The following is a 23,442-nucleotide window of genomic DNA, read 5'->3' on the forward strand; positions in this document are numbered from 1 at the left end:
GTTTTTAAAAGTTCAACTTGGTGTTGGCAATTTTGTTTAAGATAAATAGACTTTAAAATCTAAACGTGAGACCAAAATCCACAAGACCTCAAAACGGACATTGCTATAGAACATTGGATATGACCCTTAACAGAGATTTCTTACCAGCTGCAAGCGGAAGAAATAGCGTAAGTTGATAATCTTTGCAAAGTAAATATCGATTGGTATTTTAGTTTAAAAAGAGAGAAGTTTATTACGTTCTTTTGCCCAATGTATCCATTTTCATTCTTGTTTGGCTTTAACATTCAAGACTCAGCATGAACCAGCGTCATAACAAAAACCAATTTAGTTTACCATTCAGAGTAACCGGAGAATGAGAGAGAAGATCTGTAACTACTGAGTCTGTGACCTGAAGGCAGTTATACCACAACGCAAGCCCAACACGGACACATATACAAACAAAATAGGCCCTTTACAGGCTGCTATTTCATTCAGTGAAAAGCCCATTCTGAGCTATTCCTAAATATTCATTGTGACCAACCTTTCACATCAAAATAATGGTAACTACTATTTACTGTAACCATTTTATATTTACTCTTTCCAATTATTTTCTTCGTTTAAAAATGTCTTGAAGTAAGGTAGTGAAAGGTGTGCATAACAACTATTTACCACCTCTTCGTTAAACAATTTGTCCAGCCAAGAATTTTGTGAATAAAGCGGATGTTCCAACAACTTTTACTTCAAATCCGTCTGTTTGTCCATTGACCTTCTTTTCCTTATGAGAAGAATGTTCGACACAGGCATCCTGGTGCAAATTTTCAGAAGCTCCTGCAGAAGGGCACGAATTGTGCCAGAAATGTAGAGCGCCAATAAAAAACTTTTAGTTATGAAGACATTCTTTGCCCGTTGCCGAGCATTCTTTTTAGTCCTGACGAATTATATTTTTATCCCTTGCGTTCCAGTTTGTTTTTTTCATTATTTAGCCATGACAATTTTCAACCACTTGGTCCAAAAGAGTTGTATAGTGTTCTCCAGTTATTGTTTTACGCTTTGCCATGACATCAGTCTCCTTTCCATTACCATGACCATGGAGGAAACTATGCGGCAAGTGAAATCTACTTCGTCTTCTATGGTCGAGAACTCCAGCTTTTACCCATAGCTTCTATTGCTGTTACCCAATCTAGTGGGTAGTGATGGAGGCACAAACCATTCGCAGAGCAGCAATCCAACGCACATGAAATTGCATTCATATCCGTTCTTATGATTCGCCAACTAACAACAACAAAAACAAAATCATCTTAAAACGAGCAATGGTTTTTCTCTAGTCATGTTCATTGTGGGTCTTCGTCCACCAGCCATCCCTACAATACAATCATCCTTATCAATCCCCAACTCTTGAGCCTGCCTTTATAGAATTACTGCAATGAATTAATGCTCCGGATGGACCTTTAAACGTTTAATAAGTGCAGAGAGATCATATAATAACAAATTGCACGTTCTGCATGTATTATGCTGTTCTTTAAGAATCACCCGTCTGTATTAGGCTGTCCTCTTTTCAGAACAATTATAGACGTACCTAGAAATATTAGTATCCGGCAAATGTTTTTCCGCCAGACAGTATATTTTTCTTCTTTAACACTTGTTCATTGGATGGAGCCTGAACTAGTGACATCACTGCAGCTGTAAGAGGATATTGTAGCGCTGAAAGTGGGCGTTTTCCTCCAGTTTGACCAGAGTAAAACTTCTTATCAAAGGATATTGAGAATTTGTTAGTTCAAATTGTGAACTTTACGAAATTAACTGTTACATCGTAAAAACTTTAAATGATTTTGTCTAAAAATTACTAAAATACACCCCTGAACACATTCACGGAGAATGCGCCACCGTGCCAAACAGTACTCATCTTTCACAGACATATCGAATAACATTTCCAAATCTCTTTGCAGGAGTTCATATGCGAAATCTTTATGAAGAAAGCTAGTTAATTCACTTCGTACATTCTCTGGTTACCCAAGAAGATATGAAATGATTTATTAAATTTAATTATATGTGAGATAAAAACAGATTATTATATATTTTAGTGACAAATCTTCATTAACTGTGTTATAAAGCTCAGAAAATCTAGCCGTACGACATAGAACGATAACTAATGATGTTGCATCAACCATTCATCTCTCAAGAAAAGTCATTTTCCACTTCCTCTATAAACATATACACGCCATGTCTATTACACAATGGGTTCGAGTAAATTTATCTATTTTGGAACTTTTTATTATTAGCGAGAGAAGTATTACGAGACCAAGATGTTAAGGGGAGATTTTCCTATATCCATTGATCTATTCTTGGAGTTTCCAAATTACTGAGTGAAAAAGACCCAGTGGCTTCACCATACTCATTGCCAGTGCTTTCACCTCATACCTCCTCACGCTACTTGGGTGTTAGTGACCACGTCAGAACCCATACACCCAGCTTGTCAGTACCTTGGTTTTCAACTTTATAAAACCCTTTTAATGAACAGCATTTTTTTTTCAGCTAGTATTGATCCTGTTTCCAACTTCTTCATTCTTCTCTGTTTGGAGGTTATTGTTCATCTTAAGTTCTTCTACATATTTAATTTGATCAATCAATGGGTTCAGTGTTGTGTTTTAATATTTAAAAGATTACCTATTTTTTAATTCTTTCCAGCATTTTTTAACATTTTTTCCCCCCGCTGGTAGCGTTATTATTGTGTTGAGTTTCCTTTTACTAACATTGCAAAAATTATCTTACTATGGAAAAGATGAAAATAAGCAGAACTAAGATTATTCATTCGATTAGGAAGTTATCAAAAAATTGTCTACATTTCTCGATAAACAGCAATCGACGGGTTACTTAAAAATTGAATTAAAAACATTGACAAAAGTATTTTAAAAAATCTACGGTTAATGATGAAAAAATTCTCTGTATTTTTAGAACTTCAAAATCCACAGACACTGGATATTCCCATCCTTATCCTTGAGCAATGTCCCTTACTTGTTCTCTCGACAGCTGGTGTGATACACCTCTTGTTTTCTTATGGCCTAATTCTAAGAAATGGAGTTGATCTTTTCTCACATTTCAATTACATAGGTTTGTCCTCCATGACAGCTAATTTAGGTTTGGAAATTCCGAGCATGCTTTTTGGTTAAGTTATACAGCAAGAATACACATTCTTCTGCTTAGAAAAATCAAGTCAGTAGTTTGTGTTTAGTGGTCTAAGAGATCCTAAAGGTTGGCTGTTCTAATTCAATGCAAAACCATTTGGATCGTATTTTGTACCAGACTATGAAGTAACAATATTAATTAATAAATCCAGAACCCCTTCTCCCCAAAATCCAGGACAAGTTACAACAAAAAAACTTGAATATAAAATTAAGCTTTAAAATATTTAGTTTCATAATGACCAAAACCATGAAGCTAAAATTCATCGAGTTGTCTAATGCGTCGCAGCATCCGTTTGTAGACAATGTTTGGATTATTACTAATTAATTATAACATCATGCTCATGTATCAATGTCCAAGATGATTGATAATGCTACAGCATACTGAATGGGAGCGGTTTCTTGGTTATGTTGCTGCGAGTTACTTCGGGATGTTCAGTGAATCTGAGATTACACCAAACGGGACAGGAGATACTGCAATTCGAAATATGAAGAAAATGTAAAACTTCATCAGCTTGTATCACCTACAAAAATAGTGTTAGCAGGCAGCAATTATGCACATTGTAGGAGGTAAACAAGTACTGTAATTGTGCATATTTTCGGAAAGTTGACTTTATGTTTAGCAAATTTCATTTTCGAAAAAACGTTTCGTTGGTGTAAATTGATCCAAATTGGCTAACAACTTTTTGTGCCAGATTTTTTAAATTAGAAAAATTTTCTTTTGTGACATCAGTGTTATTCCTTCTTCCTTTTAACTCCACTAGTTTGATGAATGAATGTGCATTTACTCTAGTGATCTCATTAACAATCTTCGGTCGTACAGTTCACTTAGATTATCGTGGTTGAGAAGAAAGAAGCAAGAACATTGAGAATGCCCAGATAGTTTGGCACCAAAGTAATTGAATAATATTTAGTTTATTTATGATATTTAAAAATTTGGATTGTTTAGTTCATTTTTCCCAATCAGTTTTTGTTCTGATTTTTCTTTTGTATCCTAGAATTGTGTAGAAATCGATCTCAGTTTATTACTTTGGTTACACATTGGTTCAAAATAACATTTTAGGGAGAACAAAAATTAGACGAGAATTCCTGTGGATTTCTGGTGGCTGAATTGGCGCGCGTACAAGTTGCCCGACCTTGAGTCAACACTTGCTCTTTGACACATGTCTCCAAAACAACGTCCACATATAAACTACAAAAATAAATACTGGAACAAATCAACCGGAAATCGGCGGCAATCATGTGTCTTCTCTTTGATGAGTTTAAAAGAATGTTTCCCTTTATTGGCACAAAAATAAATAAATAGTCATCTTCCAACCTAATCTCTGCGACTCACTAAGACGACGCTTTTACGGTAAACGTAATCTTCCCCTTCTCACTAATTGTAAAGAGAGCAACGAGCTCCTCGTACAGTCCATCCAAGTTGGATACCTCAAATGTCAGTAAATCTCAAATGGTTTAATCCAGAACTTGGCAAGAGTTTTTGATCCCTAATCTACAATTAGTTAGTTGGATAGCATATCTACGGCCACCGGCCATCAAAGCAGAATTCCCATCAAAGGATTCTGTCGAACTGTTATTATTATCAACTTCACAAACCTAGTTTGAATCGCTTTTGATGCAAATTCTGAACAGTGCTACAAATTGTAGAAATGTAAATTCAGATTTCCATGCTAGTTTAACTCTTTCAAATTACTTAGAAATTACTTTTTAATGGTAATTGATTAAAAAATGATCATTTCTTAGTGCGACAGTTTTTGTTCTGTCAGTTTCTCTGTAATAAAACACACATTCTTGTTTAAATTAACAGGCAGTTGAGATTTCAAACCAAGTTTCATATCTATGGCAACCAATCAATTGGCAAGCATTGAATATTAAACATTGTACAGCATTATCTAGACCACAGGTAGTTGAAGATAATCCTTATAGAATCACTTTTGATCCTTTAATGGTAAAGCTGTTGTGAAAGCAATTCAATATATAAAGCTTTTCAATAGATAGCGTTACTGATCGCCAAGCACTCATGCCAACGATCCAATTAGGAGGATTTTAGATTGGGAATTAGCTAATTTACCGGCAGAAAAGCGGTTAAACTTTAACTTATTAATAGTAAGTATTATAAAGTACTTACTCTAATTAATTAGAAGGATAGGCCTATTCGGTAATGTTTAAGAACTTCTAATTTACATTTTAGCAATATTAAGGCCAACAAAGAACCTCAATATATGTTTGGTCATCAAAAGCTATAAATTATTGACGGCTAGAAGAACCCTCAAAGAATTCTGAAAATAAACAGCATCTAAATAATGTTTAAGAATGAATCAAAGTATGAATAACTTCAAAATTGTTTACTTCGTCTCACAAAAAATTAACTTAAGAAAAATTTATGTTTCGCCTTAGACTCGAGAGCGGCTAAGAATCGAGCCAATACTTACTTTGTCCTTTAGAATGTGAAGTGAGCAAATTTTATGGAAATAGATGCTACGATATAGCCATTCACACAGTTAGTAACCAGCTAGCTCGCTGGACATTCCAGGAACATGTTCTACACACCACAAATATATCTTCAGAGATCGATTCTTACAGTAATTTATTTGTAGAAAATAAGATTAGAATCATCTTTTGACAACAGCACTTTAATTATAAGGAAGTAAATACTAATGGCAATGGTTAAACAGCTAGTCTTGTCCTTCAGTACAAGGGTCTGGATTGATTCCCAGAGATATCCAGCACATGAGGATGTTGTAGCAATCAGTGTGGAGGATTAGTGGAGTTCCCTGTGCTGAGGAGGTACTTTTATCAATTCTGTTCCCATAAAGACGATTATCAGGGGGATAACAAATCAACTTTCCAGGTTATAAACCCGCCAGAACCATTCCACAACTCTTGAGCCCCTGAGGCTAAGCAGCAACTGGCTGAATTATGATAAGATCTCCATTAGCATTGAACGATAGCAGACGCAAAAACTGCCAAAAAGGTCTCTGTGATTTGTCAACCCTCCTGGAGTTTGCGTGAACATTTCTTACTATTTCAGCTAAGACAGGTTATCCATAATCTTGCAGAAGTACTTTATGTTTCGTTTAAAAAAGGGATTGAAAAGTTATTGGACTTGGTACAATTGGGAGAAGATGCTCTGTAGGATTATGTGGTAGTTTAGTATAGAACAATAAAAATCCAAAGTCAAGCGTTTTAATGGAACCAAGATTTGATTTTTTTTTTTTTTAGGTTTTTGCTATTGTAGTTTGTGTGCTTGAACTCAAAGTATGTAAGCAAGTATGTGAGTAAACTCTGTAGATAATGTGTAGCTCTGATCATAGAGAAGTTTGTCCCAGATAGATGTGCCAAATGAACAAAAGAATCTAAAATTTCCACTACGTTTAACTTTCAAAAAAAACATTTGAATGCGCATTTTAATCAAATTTCTTCTTTCGCTGATAAAAATTTAAATTAAAAATAAAACTTTGACGTCATAAAGAAATTCATAATCATATTTATTACATAGAGATGCATTATGGCTGTATAATCAGCAATGTAAATCTGTTTGAATAGACGTCATAAACATTCCTCATCACAAAATGAATATTATGTCCAGTACAAACTTCTGCATTCATCCTTTATGTTATTAATAGGGAGAGTAATATATTTAACATAATAATAATAATAATGGGAACATTAAGTAATTAAAATCGATACCTGATTTATTTACGCTGAATCTTTTTCTAGAAAGATCCTGATTGTGAAGACCCGGAATCTGGAAAATAAAAACAAATTTTACACTATTTTAGTTAATAAGATTAATTATTTGTAACAAAATTAATAATGCAAATGGTTATTTCGTTAAATTTCCCAAGAAGATGCGTTAAACTAAGATTGTCTAAAAATATTCTTCAATCCAGAAATACAGATTTTATCTAATAGATATACCTAAAGGTTTCTTGTTTGCAATTGAACTATACTAACATGTATCATAAATATTGAAAGATTAAAATTATCTAGTCTGTCCAAAATCTTATTGTTGGTCGCATCCCTTTAAATATAGAGGAAATGTCAGAACTTGAAAAAGAGGGTCTGCAGTGGTACACTAACTTCTACCACCAATGTACAAAAGAACGTGGAAATCAAAGACAAATTTCAAATCAAAGTCTTTCATCTCGGAAATTATACGAACAATTTAGTTTTCCGTTGATTACCCCTTTTCCTTTCATAAATAAAAGAAATATTAAAAGAGAAGAAATTACATAAATTTTAAACAAGGGATAATTACCCTTTTGCAGAGCCCATTAGCTTAATAACTTTAATCACTTTTACCTGTAATTAACTTAATGCTAATTATAGGTAATGGCCTTCATTCAGCAAGACACTTGTGGCTCTTAACGGTGTTAGCGAATCACTTCTTTAAAAAAATATTTACAAGTTTCTGAGTCAGGATTCACAACATTTTTACAGATGAGCTTATTGGTCAACAAATAAAGAACATTTGAAATGAACCAACAAAAGATGCAGATTGATTTTCTCTCAATTTATGAGTAATAAAATCAATAAAATATGAATTACCATAAATTTTCAACTATCAATTAGCCGCTAGGCTTACAGCAAACACTTACACTCATTCTTTGGTAACAATGGCTAGGCTAATTTATTGGAAAATAAGTTTTAATTGAAAATCAATAGGCCTAGTACGGACCTACATTTTATATCTCACTGATAAACTTGGGCCTAGGCTTACACATTATTCTGAGAGAATTACTAAGACACTTTTCCGATTAAATAAAAAGTTAATAATTCAACAGAATTATGAATTCTATCGCATAAAGTTAGGGAGTTAATGACTACCGCAGCGTATTCTATGGATGAGAAATGTAAGGTGAATTTCAGGTTAGGTATATCTATTGATGAAAACCAAGGCTAATTTTTTATAAAGGATCTGGTGAGATTATTGTTGTCGTATTGAAGAGACCTGATCAGATTGATCTGCTCTTTAAGAGATTCTATTAATAAGAGAGAGAATTTTCTTTTACTGTTATAATAAGGTCATTTCATCCAGACAGACCAAGAGGTATTGCAGAATATCATAAACAGTCAGATTTACAAATTATTATTTAGTCGGCGAAAAGGAATATTATTGTACAGGTACTAAATGTCTAGCTTGAAGGAAATGAGGTTTTTTTTAAAAAAAATTAAAAAGTGAAAAGTAAAAAAAAAAAAAAAGTATCTTGTCTAAAAGAAAAGCTGAATAATTGAAAACTAATTTCAAGTTTTTAGAGAGAAAAGCCAAGCTTTATCCTTTAAACTATGTGAGAGAATTTCCTAGCAGATTCACAGCTGTTTAGAATTCACCCTAGTACACTCATTTTCTTCTCTATAATCTGTGTCATTCCATTTTCACTAAAGTCTACTCACCGTTTTCCTACACCTTACTATGGGAAAAGTCTAAAATAAAAAGGAAAACAGAGACATTCAACTGAAAATTAACTTTCACTAAAAATATCTTTTAGATAATACGCGTCTGTTTGGAAAACTAATAATAATAATCCGGGATCCCGAATAAATAATATGTGTATCTGCTTCTTATTTTACATAATTCTTTTATTATTTTCTTTATTTACTGTTCATTATTTTTGGTGACTGATTCATAGTCACGACAGGATGTAAAAAATAACTGCCAGTTTCAGTCATGATATATTTTTATTATGCCGAGCTTTAGATCTAGAGACTATGTCATCTTCAGGGCTAATTGACAATGTAATATTTTACATCATTAAAGGGTTGGTGTGTCTTCTGCCTTGTCTGCTCATGGACTGAGTGAGATCGGTCTGTGAGTGTGATTTGTTATCACAAATAATAAAAATATATCATGACTAGAAATATGCTTAGTTCCGAAGTTTAGCAAATGTTTTATTGTATAATTATTCATATAATTGTAAATTTAGTATGGTTAATAAATAAATTCGAGACAACTCGGCAGAAGGACTAAGTCCATGCTCGAAGTGTGTTTTGTTTTGAAAAAAGAAATGTTAGATTATTTTGCTCATATTTAGGATAAATATTTTGTTTTTTGTATGTTTTTAAGTTCCTGAATTAACACTATTATTATTACAAGGCACCACGGTAGCCTAGTGGTTAGAGGCGAGACCTGCGAAGCTAATATGTATTGTGGTACTGGTCCTGGGTTCGATTCCCGGTCTTAGGCCTTGGATTTTATTTTATGGTTAATAAAGAGAAATTTACAGTAAAGTATGTTTGCTAGTCGCCTCCGTCCACAACACCTAATTGGTAGTTGGACGTTAAGTCCCGCCTGAAAAAATAGGTGATTATACTTTACTACTCATTATTATTAAATCATGGCTGAAACTGGCAGTTATTTTTTCATCTTATTCTTTATTTACTGTGCTTCAAGAATTCAGTAGCGTTACATAAGTTGAAGAATCTTAACACCAGAGTGATCAATTGATTGGTCTACGAGAAAATTGCTGGCAAAAGAATAGAAAAAACCTTCAAAAATTACGAAACTGTCTGTTAACAATCTCTTCGTATGTTTTACAAGTGGTTCAGTGTAATATTTATGCGAAAGACTCCCTTGGAAGTACCTTAAGGTTTTGGGATAATCTCTTTTGTCTTCTGTCCTAAATTACAAACAAATCACATCCAACTGAATTGATATAATTTTTTAATTTGTTTCAATTGAATTCTTATTCTGAATTTTCAACTTTTCGTCCGATTCTGTTAATTCGAATAAATCGATTTCGAAACAAGTACTTCCTGTTAAAACTGAAAATTGAAAATCGGTTCGATAGAATATCAGAGATAAGAGAATAATAAATAAGTCATCAGAATGAATATTTAGGATGCAATATTGTCTTGCCTCTCAATATCATTGAACTCAACGGATTGGTTTGAATCATTATCTTTGTTTTCATATTCAATGTTATTCCAATTTGGTTGAACAGCTTTAAAATTTGATCGTGTTTTTATTTTTGTCAAAAAAAGTGAAAACGATCAAAATAACGGCAATAAATGGACCAATAAATTAAAACTAAAACAACAAAAATTAGTCCCAGTGATGAAACTTGGATGTAAAAGTTAGAGTCCCAGTGATGAAATATATCATTAGTTGGTTTCCCTGAAGGAATACATCTAGGTTTTGGTCGCGATACTATGCTAGCAGTGCTACCTCTCTAGGTGGTTGCAGTCTGCCCACGGTTAGAGCTGACAGTATTTTATGCATTCAAACATGAATTGTAATGAAAGTGGACAGGTTACAGAAGCTTTGGACTGTGAAGTATATAAGTACGGGTCGGCCAGTCATCCCCACGACCCGGGGCGGTTGTTCTACATGAAATTCATATTCAGAACATGTTCGCCCCATTCTGGGTCCGCTGAAAATTTCCCTTCTATCTCTGGCCTCAATCTCCCTGGTAAACCCTTTATCCCCTGCTCGACCATTAAACCTCTCTTCGTCTCACATACATTTACTACCTCCACTTTAACTAACTTCACTTCAATTTTTATTTTATTTAGATATTTCTACTATCTATTTCTATCATTACCTAACTTATTATTAATGGCAACTATATCTGAAAATTATGATAATAAATCATTTATGCAGATTTAAATTCATACATTTTTACTTATAAGACTTTAATATATATAAATATTATTATTTTTTAAAAAATAAACATTGCAATCGTGCTTAATTTTCTGAATCGAGCTTACAACAAAATAATACAAGTTTCAAAGTCTTCTGATTTACGGAAAAGTTGTTTTTGTTGAAAATAACCTGATTGTGTGTGGATAAGTTAGTCTCAATAAAGCAAAGTCTCAGGAAACAGGAACTTAACATTTCCTTTGGGTATCGCCATGGTCCTTGCCGTAACTTAGTTACTTCAGAAAGAAGGACCCATCACCAAATGGGCAGAATGCCTGGAAATGCGGTCTATTTTTGAAGCAGGGATGCCCTTAGCGCAATTACCAAGTTGAATGGACCACGATCTTGCCGTCTGAAGTCTGTGCAACTTTTTTTTATTTATTTCGAACGTGCGCGTATAAAACAGCTTCCAATTGGTTTTTGTACATATTCGGATAAACAGGCTGTGCTGAAAGCAATAACTTCTTGAGTCTTCACATTAAAATTGTTGCTGGAATGTTCCAGAAGTATCTTTTACCAGGGATGCTTCAAGTTATACGGGTGTTTCGAAACTAATGGAGGCTGTTAGGTAGCCCAATTTAAGCGCTTCTCTTGCCTTTACTGGTACCTAACCGATTGTATCTGGGCGTATCTTTAGACACTTTTCTGTCTAGCTTACAGGAATGACTCGCTGTACATTCCATATGAAAGAGTTCCAGTTTCTGTCGGCAATCTAAAATGCTGTTTAGGAGTCCACAAAGAGCCGATAGTAAGATGATTCTGTCCCTTTCAAAGTTTCCTCTCAGATTTCCGGTTGGATCTTCCCCTTTGTTGAGATCAGATTTGTTCTATAAGGTTTTGTATCTAAGACTTATGATTGGGTAGAAGCAAGCTCTGCTTTTAATACATGGTGGTTGCTGCCGATTTGTTTACAGTCGCTTAACATTTTTAATGATCTTCCTTTAACGATGAGGAAATCTAACAATTATTAATCCTGCAGACGGCTATACGCCATGCATTTCCTAAGAGTATTTTTTGTTTATTTTTTTTTTTTGTATTTTTCATTTAATTATAAATAAAGGTTTATTGTTTGATTGATTGAAATCTGAAGTAAATTGTTCTATTGCGGTCGTTACAGTTGAAAGAAAATAGATCATTTAATTTTCATAGTAATTAAATTAAAATGTAATTTTAATGGAGCCATTTAATGTGAAAAAATCAAATGTGCTTTATGACATCATTAACTAACAACCTGCCGTCATCAACGCAACTGCTGCAACTGATTTTATTGAGTGAATGAACTAAAGTTTAAAATGCATAGATCAGCGTGGTAGCGAGAGTTGCAGAGTGTGTGCAAATCTGCAGGATTATCTGCGACCAATAGCATAGAGCACATCGCTCGTCATAAACAAAGTCGTAAACACAATGCCATTGCAATTTCATCCGACAATAAACCAACGCTATTTAAATTTCTCCGAATGATTCAATTTAGCTTACTTCACTCACCCAGCTTACTCTTACTCCAATTGAAAGTAACAAATTGTCTTCTGATTTTGTTTTCTGCAACCTTGTAACATATTTAATTTGGAATAAAAAGGAACCACGATAGCCGAGCGGTTAGAGGTGAGGCAAAGCTAAGATTTATTGCTGGCTAATGGGTTCGATTCCCGGGGTCTAGACCTTGGATTTTCTTTAATGAGAACTTTGATAGTAAAGTATTGTTTGCTAGTCGCCTCCGTTCTGGACAACTAATTAGGTAGTTAGACGTAAAGCTCGCCTGGAAAAGTAGGCATTGCTTTACTTGTTTTTTACTTTACTTTAATTCGAAATAACATTCGTGCTGGCAAAAATAGTTCAATACCCAGTTATGGCCATTCAGAGGGACGTTTCAAGCAGACTTTTCGTGAGGAATTAGTTTTAACAAGTTTAAGATTACTTGAAGTATTGTCCGACTTCTAAACAAGATGAATTCGCAGCTCTGGCCACACTGCCGAGCTTAAATTGAATGATAAATTTAAAAATAAATTACGATAACTAACAATGAACTAGAATTTAGAATAAGCTGAGTGGCAGTTGATCTTACAGCACGCTCTAGAGGGACATCACATCGTTATAAATGATCTTTCCATCTTTAATATTGGTGCATTTTTAAATTTCATCCATTATTAATGTATTCATTTTATTTTAAACCCCTAAAAAAGTGAATAAATTGCTTAATTATACGGTTAATCGTATAATAAATGCATAAGTTGAATTGTTCCAATTATTCATCCGGTTTGGTGAAATATTTAGCCGGGCAGTCCCATCCGGCTTACTAATAATACCCACATTTCTCATTAGTGGTGACGTGTAGCGCAAAATGAGTTACATTAACTGACAGCAATATATAACTAGGTAGATTTAGCGGAGCCGGTGGCCATGGTTTGGCATTATATGTATTACATTTAATTAAATCAAATTAACCACAAAACAAACCATAAAATAATAATAAATGACAAAATAAAAGAGAAATAATACTAAATGAACAATTTTTCTAGAAGACTTAATATTTTCACTCACGTGGAAAAGTTGGTGACGTAAATGTTATCAATAGATATCTGTTTCAGCAGCCAAAGTTTTGAAGAATATTCTGTATTGGACGACGTTCTTAAATAAGACACCGATTTCTTCTATAAAATTTCTTTTGAACGGTGAGGTCATATCAATAGACGATCGGCTATAACTAGCAGGCAAAGGGAAAAAATTATGTAGCATTCCCAAGTATTGGAGAAAAGCGCTCCTACTCAAGGTTTACAGATAAATTAACGAATATAAACTGACCACTGGAAAGAACAGTAGCTTCAAAAACCTCGATGTTGAATAGTGCGGAAGCAATCAACTCCAAGTGTGGGAAAAGGAGAATGTTTGAGAAAGCTGTACGAACAAGACCGGAAGTTATAAGAAAGTTTGGAACACCCAGGAGGGGAGGAAATGAAGTGAAAAGCTCAGAACGGGTGAGTCTGGAAAAACTAATTACCAAGGAGGCTGAGGCTCTTCAACGGCTGCACAGCCAGTGATGGTGATGCCAATCATATGAACGATTACATAGTATTTTCTGCCGGTTAAACCTTTGTAACTAACATCATTTATTATTATCAATTAGCGCTCGAAAAATACAGTTGTGCCGGTTTATATATTTCAAGTAAATAACTGAGGACTTTCTGATAGATAAACCTAGAATATTGATTACTTTGATAGCTTCTCAGGACAGACAACTTATCATGGGACTCTTATCTGACCTGTTTAGCAACACATTCTTCAAGTTTCAATTTTTAATATTATGTATCTTAATCTGGATTATTCAAAAGCAATAAGTATTCAAGTCTATTTTAAAAGCAATCTAGGTGTACCAGGTTTCCCTAAGTGGAAGTAGTTCTACAGCTCATTTGAGGAAGACAACGGTCATGTACACAGCGACCCTCAACTATTTTCAAGAGGGAAGCCATTTATAAGTTTTTGATGTTGACAACTTTAATATAGTCTTAACCGCTAAGAAGTTGAAACAATAGTAAATTATATTAAACCAATCGAAAAAACACTAAATTCTCCATGTAATAATGCTGTCATTTTGGCTTGTTATTTATTAAAAGAAAGGATATAATTTCAAAGCATTACTTAATTAAAAATAATCATCTTCTAATTCTTTACTAAGCAACAAGCTGCCAAATCTCTTAGTAATCAACCTATATACTCGTATAACTATGTATACCGGATAGTTTTAATTTCTCACTTTGCCGTCTTTAAATCCATTATTTTTTTTCAAGTGAAGTTTTTACCAAATGAATCTTTATTTAACAAAACAAGTTGAAAACTGTTCAAAGAGGTGTGAAAGGTAAATAATAAAGGTTTCTTATTTCTTCGTTTCTTTTGTTATTTATTTTTTTTAGATTTTTGCACAATAATAAAAGAAAAACTGCGAGAGAAAATAAATACAAGTTACAAATCAAATTAATCCGACCTTTTTACCCGTGGACTTGCATCTACCATATTCACTACGTTGCACTAATAAAACGTTGCACATGGTCCAGCCATCTTTGAAAATAAATGTGAAAAGAGTATGTGGATTTAATGAGCATTAGGTAACATAGTATTTTATGGTGGCTAATTTAATGTAGACTCTAGTTGTACAGATTTTTGTGACATTAATAAGGGCAGAACCTATTTCTCTTCTAAAACCAATCAGTTACGCCCTGTGTGTGTATGTAGATATCTGTACCGCTCCGGCCAAATTTGACGCCACACAATTTACCTAAAAAAAGAAAGAGGAAACGTAAAAAACCATCTCTAACGGAAAAGAGAATGGAAAAAAATGTTCCACCAGAAGCAATGTTGAGTTATTTTATTTCATTTTTTTCTTTAGTAATGTACTAATGGAATTGTTTTCAATAGACTTGAAAGGTTGTAAACATCATTTTGAAACAAGATAAGCAATAATGTTGTTTGGGTTGCAACTCGAAACAAATCCATAACGTTGATCCAATAATCTATGTGATACATCATGTTCAGATCTAGATTTCCATTTTTGAAAGCTAAGAAGCTAAGAAAAAAAAAAAAAACAGTAAAAGTTCACCGTTGTATTTAGTCAAAACTCATCACACATCCTAAATACGTTCCCTTTAATATTACATTTCAGGGTAACGAAGATTTCCAGTAATTTTTGTAAATCCATGATGATATCTGTAAAGTTGAAAGTGTAGCTTTACCGAGTAATTTCTTAGTGAACCTCTCGTAAAATCCATTTTCTTTGATAAAAGTTTCATGTAACAAATCTAGGGGCTCTTCTAAAAAAAACTTATAAGAATTGAGGATATTGCTGAAACTGATTACCATATTTTCACCCTTTTCCAACAAGTTGAAGAAGCCTGAAGGTACTTCCAACAAAATACAACATCTGAAAACCGACATGATCAAAGTTATCTGCTTGTAAATAATAATTATGCATAATTAAAGGGATGAAACTCTCTTTAAATTGTCATATACTTGTAGGTATATAAAAGAAATTATGTACAAAATATAACCACCCGTACAGATAATACTGAAGTTATTAGTGAACAATACCCAGTCTGCATAGAGTCGGCAGATCCAAATATTTCTGTTAAAAGCAAACTCTTGACAGTGCAAATATTTACAATGATGCAGTTGACGGATTACTTCCTTCAGTTTACAAACCCACAATAGCAACAACAACAAGCAAACTACGGACTCGTTTCGCCATTTCATCGGACTCTTATCCTCTACTTAGTTTATATTATGTTTAGGCTTCCAAGTATGTAATCCATCTGATTTTCCATTAAGTAAACATGAATGAATTGGTCGGCGAAAACTCGGATATCTGTACAAACTTTCAGGAGGGTTCTTCCTAATCATAGGTGATGAAAACCCTTGTAACAGAAATATCCGCTAGATGGCATAGGCTGTATTAGATGGTTATATTCTATTAGAATTTTTACTTGAGAAGTCCAAGTGTTTTCTGCTAAAGATAAAACTAATCATTCCTTAGCTGCCTCTCTGACTGGTTATTGCAGCTGCGTAATCAACTTAGATCACAGCTTAGTAATCAACGAAATTTACTTTGCACACCTGTGTACAGTGCAGATGCCAGAATCATTTTGTATATAGTTATTCCTTTAATTTCAAACAGTACCTATTAGTATATGTTTTTTAGAGTAAGGATGCATTTTCTATTTTCTTTTCCAATTTGATTCAATTGATTTTATTCTAAAAGAGAGAATTTTATTTTAGCTTTCCCTCGCCTACAGTTTTCTAATACCCCATTTTTCTCACCGGAGACCAACCACATCGTGAAGGAGGCACGCTTCAGGGTGATTTATTTGAAACTGGCTAAGACTAGATGCCATTCTTCTCGAAACAAGTATCGTTCTTCAAGAGCAGAGCCAAAAGGTTCTTTCGTTCCAGCTGGTGGCATCCTTAAGAGATTTTTGCAGTATTTTCTCTCCTTATTGAGCTATTAAATGCACGATAAAAGATCATTTGAGCAAATTTGAACAAAAATGAATTTTAAAAAAAAAATTCTCGTTCCTCCAAATATGAATTTCAGACTTCGGACTATAAATGCTAGTTCCAAGCTCTTCAAAAGTCTTGGCGCTATCAGTATTTCGGACAGAGCAACCTGTCAAATGAACTCAGGATACATTCTAATCCGATAACAACAAATAAACTTAACGATGTACGCTGGGAAGACACACTACAGCACCTTCTGATGCTGTATTTTGAGTAGAAGTAACATTACTCTTACAATTACCGAGCGAAGAGAGCAGTTATTGCCTATTTTGGCCACTCAAATGGTAGAGAGTTAGCTAGCTAAGAATAGTCGAATATCTAATTTGAGGGGGATCATGTTAAGCATATTTAAAAATTACAGAATTATTTCAAAGCTCGTAAGTAAAACATTTTGTAACTTAGACGGTTGTAAACTGCGCCAGGACTAAATATTTAGTATAAATGCCAATGTTGGAAGAAAATCAACGAATTATTTGGATGAAAGTGCTATTATAGAGGAAGTCCTATGAGTATTTGATATCGACTTGACATCCTTGTGGAGGTCGTTACAGGACCCAGCAAGCAAGCGACTAACACATGGAACCGCACGCGGAGAAAAGATGTGCAATTTACCACAAACAGGTAAATTTAAATCAAGAGTGGAAACTGACCAATCTCCGGCCGAGACAAGCAGTTTTAATGACAGGAAAGCGATAGGCGGCGTGCGCAGTTTCAGACTGGGCAGCTTTGTGACTTTGATCTTCTCTGTGTGATGGTTTAATTAGAGAGAGAGAGAGAGATGTATAGAGGGAGTTCATAGTCTCGTTCGCATTCATCTAATTAAAGCTTTACAAAACTCATGGACACGGTGTTACATTTCATAAACTAATATACTTAGTGACAAAAATCTTTGCTACCAATAAAGAAGATTAATTCTAAAAATATATTTGAGATATATTTTTTAAATGATATCTTCACTTGCATTAATTTCAGATGGAAAATCCAAAGAAAAATAAAATACTTGTACAGTTCAGTGTGTGTGGCGGTAAGAACTCCCGATCTGGAGCTAAAAGGTATAGTTTCAGAGATGCCTACGTCCATACTTCACTGAACAGTACTCAAAATAATTTAAAAAAACTAAGCAAAAAAAGGAACGCATTACCACCGAACATCTTAACTTTCTGGGTCAGTAATAAACCGTAGGTGCCTCTAACTGGAACTCTGAATGGTAAATCTTTCATTACTCAAACTATCGTCTGATAAACAAAACCGTATTTCCTGTTTCCAACTAATATTCTTCAAAATTGGAACTTTCTGCAACACATTTAGACTGTTCGCATTTTGCACAATGTGCCGAAAAGGAATTTTGCTGGAGAAGAAGGTTTCCAAAATAAATTTGATACATCTTCGTTTTTACCGTTGCCTGCAATTTTAAAATCAACTCTTTTACAACTTCCCTACCAGATAGTTTTACTAATCGTTGAAGATGTTTTAGATATCGCTAAAAAATGAAAGAAACAATTTGATAAAGTAGCATTTCGTGCAGATCGATTTTTACTGTGACATCTAAACAAAATCGATTTGATCGAAAATAACACTAGCACAAAGAAGAATAAATGGCACTTATGACCCCAGTAGTCGAAGCGCCTTTCCCTCTTCAGCCCAAAATTAACGGACAAACGAAAACAAGGTAAGAAAAAGCAATAATTGGGAAAAATAAATTTTCCATCGGTTTTACTATCATAATGTTAAAACTATGAGTTATCGTAGAGAAGGGAAATTCTTCCGCTAAAGGTAGTGGAAGATAGCCTGATTCAAGTTACAATCTTAATTAAACCTTAAGTAGAACTGTAATTTATTTTCCACTTCTTACTTTCCAGCAAAATTATTTAACAATCTATTCAAGAAGTTGTAAAGTGTATTTTTAATTATCAATGAATAGTGTGGCTTTAATTACAAACAATTTTTAGCTAACATTTTTTTTGTTAGAAGCTCATTAATTTTATTTCTGGGTTTAAATGAAATAAATTAATTAATGCTTGTGACTGAATGGAATAAGATAGTAGAATTGAAATGAATAAGGTAGTGGCTAAAAATCACCGTAACAAGAATTAAGCTTCTATGAATTGTAAGGCGTGGAGATTAGAAATCTGTTTCAGCGAATCAAAATATCGGCAGTAGAAGGTTCAGATAATAAATGTAACTTTACTTATACAAGTGTAGCTTCAGTGCATGGGATCTATATTCCATACGGATGGCTAAAGAGTGCTATAAGAGTGCAGAAGTCTGTTTTATGGAATCCGCATTGTAACAGCAATTTAAACCCTAACCGAAGAAGGTAGTATATAGCTTTATAGATATCTGGATATTCATAAAAATAAGCTACAAAGTTTAGAGTAGTTAAAAAGGGTATCTTGCAAAGATTGGTGTGATAAATAAGAGTAGCCAGTTCAAGACTGAAGGAATCAGGAATCTTTTAATTCTCCGTATTGAGAAACCCTGCGACTGAATCCGAAAAAGTATTTTTTTTAATACCCAGAATTCCTTGCATTTTTTGCAGATTGGTAAAAAAGATTTTATAATATTAACTATTTTTAGGGCAACACCGAGCTTTAATAGTTTAGGCCATAGAAGATTGTGCTGAATAGTGTTTAAAATAAATTATCCGGATTTTTTTACCCCAGTTTATCAACCTTTCTGAAAGAATTGACGTAAATATCTTGGGCAAGCTGTTCAAAAGTGCGATGCCTCTATAATTAGTTGGGCAACCATTTTAATTATAATACATACTTCTAATAATTTTTTGAATTTTTAATAATTCTGTAAAAAACAGGAGTTATATTTCAGTTTTCGTTTCTTCAGTCTCTACCGTTACGATTAGATTTAGCCATTTTATTCCCTAATATATGTCTGAACTTTATATACATATATTTAAAGGATGGCTTAAATTGACATTTTCTCAATTAAGGCTTAATTAGCTAAGTAAATTAGCTCTATTATTATTGCTCTATTATTTAGTTACAATTAGCATTCACATGCTTCCATTCTTAGAAGTGGCACGGGCTCTACTATTTACAATACAAGTAAAATTTCAGCGCTTTATCAAGTTGAATGTAATTTTCTTTTTTGGCCGCTCTTGATCCAAAATAATTTGTTCCTAATGCTTATTGTTTCAGATAATATGGCTGCTAGCGATTTTTAATCATTGTGATGCTGTAGTGCTTTTAAACAGAGAGTAAAGAGAGGTTGTTCGACTTGGCGAACGTAGAGTAACCATTATTTAAGACTACCTGTAACCAAAAGGACTAGAAAGGTTAGATTAATCTAAATTATCCTCCTATTTAGGTTATCAGCTTTTAAATAAGAGGTAAACTGGGTCCAAGGGTTTTGGTTTCTATAAATTTAAGTATTTATAACGTTTCTTCTCTCTTTTATTTTACAACTCTGAATCCATGTCACTACGTAAGTTCACGTTTAATACCTCATATCATTCCATATATTTGTACTCAGAAGTTCGTTTAATAAGATTCAATTGATTTATAATTCATTGAATAAGTTCAATCTTATCCAATAAGTTTGTAATACCGTAATATAAAATATTTTAATCGCAAGACAGAGTTAAAAAAATATATATATATTTTTACACTAGAAAATTCTTTAAACTGGAGATTCAGCCTTCAACAATAGAGATCCCTTGATATATATGTATATAATAGAAGGACATTAGAGGGGAGATAATGGCGTTGAAATAGCATGCTTCCAGAACATCATTCACCTAGCTATTAGACAGTCAGTAGTAGATGCTCTCATTGGAAAATTACAATTCAATATTTTTCAGACTATGTTTGGTCTTTCCATTGTAAAATATCATGTAGATTTTTTGTTTTTTTTAAGCAAATATACGTTGGTGTTTTAAGGTGAATGTTGTAATGGGGTTCCTTGGCTAGGTAACATTTACCAGCACAATTTCATGCCATTTATATTTGATGAACCAACAGATTCACTTCGTGAATGTCTAATTTTTTTTTTAATTATGTTTAAATTCATTTATTTTTTATGAAATGATAGGAACTTGGCCCCGTAGGATATTTAAGGATCGAGTGAATATCAGTGGAGGCAGTTGGAGAAGATCAGCTCCCTCTACCACCAGTCAGAACCTTAACTTTGTCCATCTGGATGGCTGCATGACCTTACTGGAGGTGTTCTATTGAACATGCGATCAGCTACCAAAGAGGTTTTTGTCTCTCTTCAGCCTCAGATTTCCATCCACTTCTGTACCAATAATATTGGACCTAAACTTAAAGTATGGACCTATAAAAGATTAAATATCTAAAAAAATAATAACATACAAAAGCCTCTCGGATTAAAAATTAATTTAACTGGCAACATAACATAATCTAATGAAATAAATTAGGATGGTTATGATAATGATATACTGAAATTGTAGAGAATATAATGAAGGCAGTGTATTATGAAGCTTGGGGACGACTAGATCTGTTCCTTCACAATGACTTCCATTCTTTTCCAATACTGAGAACCATCTGTTATACACTCGTTAGTATTTCAATTTTTAGTAATTTTTTGAAATCGATTTATAGCTTTGTAGAACTTAAATATTTCAATTGTTGGTCTTATATTTTCTCCTTTTATGTTTTGAATACTTGTTTTATTGTGTGCAGGTCTCGTCTTATTCTGCCATGAATTTCGGAACGGATGTGTACAGTCTTCAGTGGCTGATATAATGGCGTAATTTTGATCACGAAAGAAAAATCCGTAGGAGCCATTTTCGAGAAATGGAGTGAAAAATGGAGAAAAATCATTTGAGAAATCGTCTTTAAACTTGGAATTTTGGTGAAAGACGTTCACAATATCTAAATTGAATTTTAGATAAAAGCTAAATATCTCATCCGCCTGAATGGCTCATAATCGAATTTTTCTGGACAAAATACTTCAAATTAAAATTGTAGTTTATATTAATATTGTACAATATTTTTGTAGAAAAGCCCAAAAAAGGGAAAAATTCAATTTGTTCACTTGTGAAGGTTTTTCTCCGCCAAGTTACTGTCGATTCCGAGGGGGTACTCAACTGATACAGAAAGTTCAAGCTGTCGATTTATCTTACTTGAGAACTTGAAACAAAAATCTCACACATCATGCTAGAGATTTCTGTAGTTATTTGTGGATTTCCTACCATTTAATGAAGTCGCCTAGAATGATTTATTATGCGGAAAAAAATTTGTCCAATTATCTAAGTAAAACAGAAAATAATTCAGAGTAAATTAATAAATAGAAAGTAGAAATAGGAATGTAGATCAGTCGAAATCTCATTACACATTTGCAGAAGTAGTACCCATTAAAACCCAAATCATAAGAATAATTATGTATAATTTTGATTTTGTGTTGTCTACTCCAAAATATAATGTTAGCGTGTTTTACATAAATCCTTTCTTTATTGTAATTAGATATTAAATTAGGCAGAAGTCCCATTGTTGTTATTTTCTAATCCAGAACACTTCAAAGCTTGTAATTCTGGACAAAAACTTGGTTAGGGAAAATTGAAAAACCTTTAATAAAAATCTATATTTTAATTTCTTTAGAAATAATTGTATTAGGATTTAGCATGATTTTTATCATGTTTTATAGATAAGATGAACGATAAAAGATTATTACAACAATACATACTTAAAGAGAAACTTAAAAAGGACCTAGGACATATAAAGGAGAGCAGACTGTTTTAATTGGAAAAAAAAGGCTCCTCTGTTTAAAGCTAGTGATAAATTTATAACATTTTTAAATTATTTCTATTTCCATGGTGGCATTCTAGTTGTATTTATTGATTCCAGTTACGTATAAGATTAAAAGCTTAACTTTCACCCTTAAACACCCTGTTATCACTAGAGGTGATAAGATATGAGTTACACCAGCTGGGCTTCCAACCAGCTACACACATTTATCAGAATAAATTTAATTAGTAAAGGTTAATACAAACTATGACCCTTATAATATCCATAGATTTATGATTTTTTTAAAATAATATTTTAGATACAATAAATTGATTATTTCAAAATTAATTTTAAGCAGATACTTTTAGAGAACGATTTCAATAATAGATCCTTGATTGAGCACATTTAATAGTTTAATTCATGAAATTAAAAAATATTAATAATTAATTTTACTGCATTTATTTAAAGAAAATAAATGTTCCAAATTTTATTCCCTGTTGTGTTATTCTTTTGAAATTTCACTCGTTCCTTATTTTCTATTCAAATTGTTCTCTTTTTTGGGAAAAGAGATTATTACACTTATTTGATAATATCCGCTTACCTTATTGTGAAGATGTATCTTCCAAAGGGATAGATATTGTACTGAAATGAATACATAAAAGCTGGAGGTTCGTAAAGGCTCCACTCGGAGACGTATCTTTCTGGACTTTACAGATTCCGTGGTGTAACGTTAACGAAAATGTCCGACCTGCCACGACTTTGCTCGAGAATCAATATAACAATGCTACTGCTCTCTATTGACTAAATTAAAAATTTGTTTTTTTTTAAGTTTAAGGCGCATTAATATCTGGGGCTCATTTGCGGCCGGAGGTTTTTTTTTTTTTGTAGGGCCTCCAGA

General features: G+C 33.2%; 1 protein-coding gene across 1 annotated transcript in view; it reads right to left on the reverse strand.

Moving 5' to 3' along the window:
- LOC141460304 (uncharacterized) overlaps positions 1–23,241 on the reverse strand; it is a 762,362-nt gene extending 739,121 nt beyond the window's left edge. The window contains exons 1-2 of the mRNA XM_074140196.1: positions 23,146–23,241; positions 6,852–6,909 (exon numbers count right to left, since the gene is read on the reverse strand). The gene's annotated coding sequence lies outside the window, so the exon portion shown is untranslated. The remainder of the gene's footprint in view (positions 1–6,851; positions 6,910–23,145) is intronic.
- Positions 23,242–23,442: the final 201 nt, after the last annotated feature.

This window comes from Rhodnius prolixus, unplaced genomic scaffold (assembly GCF_049639745.1).
Source record: "Rhodnius prolixus isolate KJV_2025 unplaced genomic scaffold, Rpr scaffold_6, whole genome shotgun sequence".
NCBI classification, from domain to species: domain Eukaryota; kingdom Metazoa; phylum Arthropoda; class Insecta; order Hemiptera; family Reduviidae; genus Rhodnius; species Rhodnius prolixus.